This window comes from Erinaceus europaeus, chromosome 11 (genome assembly GCF_950295315.1).
Source record: "Erinaceus europaeus chromosome 11, mEriEur2.1, whole genome shotgun sequence".
Lineage (NCBI taxonomy): Eukaryota > Metazoa > Chordata > Mammalia > Eulipotyphla > Erinaceidae > Erinaceus > Erinaceus europaeus.
This window is the reverse complement of record NC_080172.1, coordinates 87,698,402-87,706,071: the sequence shown is the minus strand read 5'-3', so window position 1 is coordinate 87,706,071 and position 7,670 is coordinate 87,698,402. Positions and strand designations below refer to the sequence as shown.

General features: G+C 40.1%; 1 non-coding gene across 1 annotated transcript; it reads right to left on the bottom strand.

The window, feature by feature from the left end:
- Window positions 1-541: 541 nt before the first annotated feature.
- On the bottom strand, window positions 542-705 carry LOC132541500 (U1 spliceosomal RNA). The gene has a single exon (XR_009552665.1). It is a non-coding gene; the product is annotated as a U1 spliceosomal RNA (small nuclear RNA).
- Between the last annotated feature and the right edge of the window lie 6,965 nt (window positions 706-7,670).

Below are 7,670 nucleotides of genomic sequence, written 5' to 3'. Positions count from 1 at the left end.
GAGGATAGAGAAATAACCAGACACCAGCTCTGGTACATGTGCTGCCAGGGATTAAACTCTGGACCACATGCTTGAGAGTTCATTATACTACCTTCAGGACCACCTGTTTCTCTCTGTGTCTATCTTTCTATTTCTCTCCCTTATTTTTCTCTCTTTCTCTGTCTCTAAAACATTTCAGGATAATGGAAAATGCAAAAAAAAAAATAGGGTATCGTTAAAGGAATAAGTGAGTGAGGGTATCTCCTGTCCCCCCCCATCCCAAGGGTCAGTCATATGAATCTCAACAATTAATTGATGGAAAAGCATGATTATTCAGGTAAACTAAACATTTATTAAAAACATATACAGTCAGGGCATCAGAAAGAGAAAATGTGAGATTAATGTACACATTGCTCACATGGTAGTCCAGAGAGAGAGAGAGCGAGAGAAAGGGAAGAGAGACGTTTATATGGTTGAGGTCAGGGCCAAGGAGCCAGAATGGCCTTAGGTTCCCATTTTTTTTATTTCTTTATTTTACTTTTTATTATTATTCTTTTTTTAATAGGGGAGAGCACGAACGCAGTCCTCCACTACCACAAATTATGCAGTCGAGTTTCCCACATTTGGGGAAATCGCAGGGGTTAGCACATCCAGAGTGCAATGGATAAGCCTCGCCCTGGGAAAACCACCTGCGTGATCATGGTATCTCCCCTTCCAGGTTCCCATTTTTAAAGTGGGTAGGGCCCACTTTCCTGTATGCTTATCCCAATTCTTATCAAATAAGATTGCATCCTAATCAACGCAATGAGTGCCACTCCAGCATGCTTCAATTCAGACTGTGTCCAGAGACTTCAGGTGTGGAACGACAACCTTTCAGCTTCATCACTTGGGTGAGACCTTTCTTTTCATAGTATTCTCTAATTCCATTCCAGGTAGTTCACTTCCTAACAAAGTCCCAAAACCTAGATATAGACCAGGTTCCAGGAGATAGAGCATATGTTCACAAGTATCCTTAAACTAGGGCAAATATATACCTGAAAGCAGCAGTACACTAGAGTTTGTAGTGAGTACCCCCCAACACTTCCTCTCCACTATTCCAACCTTTGGGTCCATGATTGCTCAATAATTTTTTTGGCTTTGTATGTTAACTCTCTTTTTAGTCACCAGGTTCCAGATGCCATCAGGATGCCGGCCACGTTTCCCTGGACTGAAGACCCCACCAATGTGTCCTGACCCCACCAATGGGTCCCAGAGACCCACCCTACTAGGGAAAGAGAGAGGCAGACTAGGAGTATGGATTGACCAGTCAATGCCCATGTTCAGCAGGGAAGCACAGAAGCCAGACCTCCCACCTTCTGCAATCCACAATGACCCTAGGTCCATGCTCCCATAGGGATAGAGAATGGGAAAGCTAATGGGGAGGGAATGGGATATGGAGATTGGGTGGCGGGAATTGTGTGGAGTTGTACCCCCCCTATGATTTTTTAATGTCTCCTTTCTTAAATAAATAAAAAAATAAATTAAAAAAAAACCTAAACCCTGCCTACACCTCCTAAGCCACACCTGTAACCACTCCTATTTCTGGGTGCTACCTTCTCTCCCTCAGCAGTATCAAGTATATCAATTTGTTTTACAATATGGACTTCAATTTTGTTTAGTTTTTGGCAGAGCTGGGGCCTACACATTGCACCACTCTGGGAGCTCTTAATTTAAATGGGGTGAGGTTGGAGGGCACACCAAGGACCCAGTTTCCATCAGTACTACAGAATTGTTTACTATGTGTTGATAATGTTTAAACCTAGTTGCAAATATGGCAAGACAGACATTCTACCTAGTAACTCTCTGTCCAGTCCTTCAATTACATTTGAAGAAAATAATGGGGAGTGATAGAAAGATCTGTTGTTTAGTTTTTTTGATTTCAATTTAAAGTTATAAATTAATATTTATAATTGGTTGCTTTATGTTATAAAATAGATCTTTACTTTTATGAATTTTGAGGTTGGATTCTACCTAAAATGTAAAAGCATAATAACTGATAGATGAGTACAATTTCATTTTGCATTAGGAACCCACATTTCCTTCCCATCTCTTTCTCCCTTTCTTTCCCCCAAGTCTTTTGCTCTGATGCAATACACTATACCCAGTCCACTTATAGTGAAAGTATTTGTCCTCTTTTTTATTTATGTTTTTGCTTTAAATTATTCATGGATAAAAGATTTATTTATTTGGGAATTAATGGTTTATAGTCAATAGTAAAATAAAATAGTTTGTACATGTGTAACATTTCTCAGTTTTCCACATAACAATTCATTTCAGGTCCTCATCTGCTATTATGTTCCCAGAGCTGAACTCTCCTGCCCACCCAAGAATCACTTACTTTGGTGCAATACACCAACTCCAGTCCAAGTTCTGCTTTGTGTTTTGCTGGGCTAGCATGAGGGTGTTTCTTCCCAGGCATGTGCTCTCTGAGTTGGAGAGAACTGGACAGGAGCCAACCTGGGCTGCTGTTTACTAATTTATGCCAGAGAGAGACCAGGAACTCATGGCGAAGCGAAAATGCAATGCAATGCCTTTATTGGTCAGAGACAATGCATATATATATATATATATATATATATATATATATATATATCTTTAACTGGAAGTGGCAAGTGGGAAAGGAAATGGCTAGGAGAGAGGGTGGATAAAAGAGCACTAAGGCAAAAAAGCTTCAATAGTAGCTGTTTCTGAGGTTCTAACCACTGGGATTAACCAATACCCTGCAGGCAGGGTGGGTCTCAGGCAAACAATTATGTAAATAGACCATAGTATCAGCAATGGAGCAGAGCAGGGGGGGATGCCAGACAGTGTTTTCCCTTTTGTTCTTATTTTTCAAAAAGGCCAACAGAGATATGAAAAAAATGCTCCAAAACACTGATTGCCATAGAAATGCAAATAAAGACAATAATGCAATACTACTTTACTCCTGTAAGAATGTCATACATCAAAAAGGTAGCAGTAACAAATGCTGGAGAGTTTGTGGAGACAAAGGAACCTGCCTGCACTGCTGGTGGGAGCAGTCTGTAGAACTCTCAGAAGGCTAGAAATGGAACTACCCTATGACCCTGCAATTCCTTTACTGGGGACATATCCCATCGAACCAAACACAGCCATTCAAAAATATTTGTGTATATCCATGTTTCATAGCAGCACAATTTTTAATAGCCAAAACTAGGAAATAACCCAGGTGTCCAACAACAAATGACTGGTTGAGTAAGTTGTGGTCTATAAACACAATGGAATACTATTCAGCTATTTAAAACAGTGAATTCACCTTCTTTACCTCATCTTGGTATTTTTCCTCTTCTTGGTTTATCTGACTTAACATGATGTTCTCTAGTTCTATCCAAGATGACTCAAGGCAACAACCTCATCATTATTAAAGTTGAGTAACGGGGGTTCCAGGAAGATGGCGGAATGAGAAGCTGCTAGCAGTGTGAGCTCTGATCACATCTTCTGGAAACGGTAAGACTTTCTGCCTTTAGCAGGCCAGTCAATAAGGGGTCCTAGTGGTGACACCAAGGAGGTGACTATAATTTAATTTGGGTTAAGAATTAGAGTAAAGGTGGCATGGACTAGCGGGCAGGCTGCTCCAGACTTCCCAGGCGGCGGCGGGCAAGGCGGGTGTGCCAGGCATTGTCCTCCGCCCAGGAAGGCAGCTCCTCCGCCAGTTGGAGAGTGCTGCTGGGCGGCCGGCAGAGGACCCAGAGGGAGCACTATAGCTTGGGGGCTTTCTCTTGGGAGTCTCCAGGGACCACCACGACCCTGAGGGCGGGTCCAAAGACTTATTAAGTATAGCTCTCATTGGATCAAAGGACTTGGAGCTAGTTTTCATTTTAGAGAAATCCTTTAAAAAAGTCTGGATTGGGGGGGGTTTCCCGGAAGATGGCGGACTGAGAAGCTGCTAGCCACTGAGCTCTGAACACATCTCCTGGAAACAATAGGATTTTCTGCCTTTAGCAGGCCAGCCAGTAAGGGGTCCTAGTGGTGACACCAAGGAGGTGACTAGAACTTAATTTGGGTTAAGAAGTAGAGTAGGGGAAAAAAATTCTTTTTTCTTCCTTTTAATTTTCAAGCATACCTCCCCCCCCCCCCCATAAGCAGTCCCTGGGGACCAGCTCCTAGAAGGATACCCACATCATCAAACAGGGTTCTTTTTTGAATTCACTGATACACATTTGGGAATTTCCTACACTGCTCTTTAATTACAGCTCTTTTTCTTATCTTCTCCCTTTTCTCTCTCTTGTCTCTCTTTCTTTTTTTTTTTTAAATCTTGTCATACACTTCTTCCTTCTTATTTGCCTTTCTGAATTTGTGAATTATTTTGGGGAAGAAATCTGACTCAGAGTGGACTCTCTATGTGTGTTTCTCTGCTCTAGTTCACTTTCACGTCTTGTTACCCCTGGAATATACAGTGGATAGTAGATTTGCATAACTGTCTATTCTTGCTATCCTCTCTTTCTTTTCTCTTTCTTCACTGGGATTTGGTAACTATTTTTTCATGGACTGGAGAAATTGTTTGGCTAACTGTAATGATTAAACTACTTCAATACTTACTTCAGTTGCTACTGTAATTCCAGAGGTTGGTGAGTGCAATTGTCATAAAGGTATTTAGTACAGTGTTACTTGTACTCAAGACACAACAACTGAGGAACAACAGAGTATAAAAAAAAAAGAAGAAAGAAACACATAAATAAAAAAAATGGGTAGATCAAAAACAAATAAAACTGCTACTCCAATGAATGAAGACAAGAGCCCAGAAGAAACTACAAATCAACCAGAAGTAACCATAGATAAGAAAAGTATGCAAGCAATAATAAACTTATTAATCACAGAAATGAAAACAACATTGGAGGAAATGAATGGCAGTATTAGGGAAACAACAGTTGAGACCCCCAAGGAAAATACTGATTATCTTGGGGCAATTAGAGAACTGAAAGCTGAAATAGCTGTAATGAAGAAAGAAGCTGAGGCAAGGGAAAGCAGACTAACAGAAGCAGAAAACAGAATTAGTCAGACAGAGGATGAGCTAGAGAAAACTAAGAAAGAGGTGAAAGAGCTTAAAAAGAGATTGAGAGACACTGAAAACAACAACAGAGACATATGGGATGATCTCAAAAGAAGTAACATTCGCATAATTGGCCTGCCAGAGGAAGAAAGAGAGGAAGGGGAAGCAAACATTCTAGAGGAAATAATACAAGAAAACTTCCCAGACCAGAATAACAGAAAGGATATCAAGGTGCAAGAGGCCCAGAGAGTACCAAACAGAATCAACCCAGACCTGAAGACACCAAGACACATCATAGTCACAATGAGAAGAAGTAAGGTTAAAGAAAGGATCCTAAAGGCTACAAGAGAGAAACCAAAAGTCACATACAGGGGAAAACCCATAAGATTATCTGCAGACTTCTCCACTCAAACTCTAAAAGCCAGAAGGGAGTGGCAAGATATCTATCGAGCCCTGAATGAAAAAGGGTTTCAACCAAGGATAATATATCCTGCTAGACTTTCATTCAAACTAGATGGAGGGATCAAAACCTTCTTAGATAAACAACAGTTAAAGGAGGCAACCATCACCAAGCCGGCCCTGAAAGAGGTACTTAAAGACCTCTTATAAACAAGAACATCACTATAATACTTGCAATATATCAGAGTAAACAAATTGTTTTTTAGAACAATGGCACTACAATACATTAAATCCATAATATCAATAAATGTCAATGGCTTAAACTCACCCATCAAAAGGCACAGGGTGGGGGGATGGATCAGAAAATATAACCCAACCATATGCTGCTTGCAAGAATCCCATCTGTCACAACAAAACAAACACAGACTTAAAGTGAAAGGATGGAAAACTATCATACAGGCTAACGGACCACAAAAAAGGGCAGGAACAGCCATTCTTATCTCAGACATGATAGATTTTAAATTAAATAAAGTAATAAAAGATAGGCAAGGACATTACATAATGATTAGAGGATCAATCAGCCAAGAAGACTTAACAATTATTAACATCTATGCACCCAACGAGGGACCATCTAAATACATTAAGCATCTACTGAAAGAATTTCAAAAATACATCAATAGTAATAGAATAATAGTGGGAGACTTCAATACCCAACTCTCACACTTAGATCAACAAAGCAGAGAACCAATAAAGATGCAAGAGAATTGAATGAAGGGATCGACAGACTGGACCTCTTGGACATTTTCAGACTCCTCCACCCGAAGAAACTGGAATACACCTTATTTTTAAATCCACATAACACATACTCAAGGATAGGCCACAAGTTAGGCCACAAAGACAGCATCAATAAATTCAAGAACATTGAAATAATCCCAGGTATCTTCTCAGACCACAGTGGAGTAAAACTAGCATTTAACAACAAACAGAAAATTATTAAAAGTCACAGAATTTGGAAACTAAACAACATGCTCCTTAAGAACCACTGGGTCAGAGACTCACTCAAGCAGGAAATTCAAATGTTCCTGGAAACTAATGAAAATGAAGACACTGGGAGTCGGGCTGTAGCGCAGCGGGTTAAGCGCAGGTGGCGCAAAGCACAAGGACCGGCATAAGGATCCCGGTTTGAACCCCGGCTCCCCACCTGCAGGGGAGTCGCTTCACAGGCGGTGAAGCAGGTCTGCAGGTGTCTATCTTTCTCTCCTCCTCTCTGTCTTCCCCTCCTCTCTCCATTTCTCTCTGTCCTATCCAACAACGACAACAACAATAAAACAATAAGGGCAACAAAAGGGAATAAATAAAATAAAATAAAAATTAAAAAAAAAAAAAAAGAAAATGAAGACACAACCTATCAAAATATTTGGGACACAGCTAAAGCAGTACTGAGAGGGAAACTTATAGCCATACAATCACATATTAAACACCAAGAAGAAGCTCAAATGAACGACCTTACTGCACACCTCAAGGACTTAGAGGAAGAGGAACAAAGGAACCCTAAAGCAACCAGAAGGACAGAAATCACTAAAGTTCGAGCAGAAATAAACAACATCGAAAATAAAAGAACCATAGAAAAGATCAATGAAGCCAAATGTTGGTTCTTTGAAAGATTAAACAAAATTGACAAACCCCTAGTCAGACTCACCAAACAAAAGAGAGAGAAGACTCAAATTAATAGAATTGTAAACGATGCAGGACATATCACAACTGACACCACAGAAATCCAGAGAACCCTGCGAAACTTCTATAAAGAACTATATGCCACCAAGCTAGAGAATCTGGAAGAAATGGAACAATTCCTAGAAACCTATGCACTTCCAAAACTGAACCAAGAAGAACTACAAAATCTAAATGCACCAATCAAAGACAAAGAAATTGAAACCATTATTAAGAATCTCCGCAACAACAAAAGTCCAGGAACAGATGGCTTCACAAACGAATTCTACAAAACTTTCAGGAAACAGTTAATACCCATAGTTCTTAAGCTATTCCATAAGATTGAAGAAACAGGAATACTCCCTTCCACCTTTTATGAAGCCAACATCACCCTGATACCAAAACCTGATAGGGACAGAACAAAAAAGGAAAACTACAGACCAATACCTCTGATGAACATAGATGCCAAAATATTAAACAAGATCTTGGCCAACCGGATACAGCAACATATCAAAAAGATTGTTCATCACGACCA